Here is a 519-nt window from a genome sequence, read left to right on the forward strand (position 1 = left end):
CTTTGGATTGTTTTCTGTGTTTCTATTTTGTTGATTTCAGCCCTCAGTTTGATTATTTCCAGTCTTCTATTCCTCCTAGATGAGTCTGCTTATTTTTTTGCTAGAGCTTTCAGGTGGGCTGTTAAGTCTCCAATGTGTGCTTTCTCTGTTTTCTTTAGGTGGGCACTTAGTGCTATGAACGTTCCTCTTAGGACTGCTTTCAGAGTGTCCCATAAGTTTGAGTATGTTGTTTCTTTATTTTCATTGATTTCAAGGAAGCCTTTAATTTCTTTCTTTATTTCTTCCTTGATCCAGGTGTGTGTCAGTAGTTGACTCTTCAGTTTCCATGAGTTTGTAGGCCTTCTGGGGGTAGCTTTGTTGTTGAAATCTAACTTTAATCCATGGTGATCAGATAAACATAGGAGGTTACGAATATTTTTTTGTAACTGTGGAAGTTTGCTTTGTTACCAAGTATGTGGTCAATTTTCGAGAAGGTTCCATCAGCAGCAGAGAAGAAGGTATATTCTTTCCTATTTGGGT

Source organism: Microtus ochrogaster, unplaced genomic scaffold (genome assembly GCF_000317375.1).
Source record: "Microtus ochrogaster isolate Prairie Vole_2 unplaced genomic scaffold, MicOch1.0 UNK53, whole genome shotgun sequence".
In the NCBI taxonomy this organism is placed as follows: Eukaryota; Metazoa; Chordata; class Mammalia; order Rodentia; family Cricetidae; genus Microtus; species Microtus ochrogaster.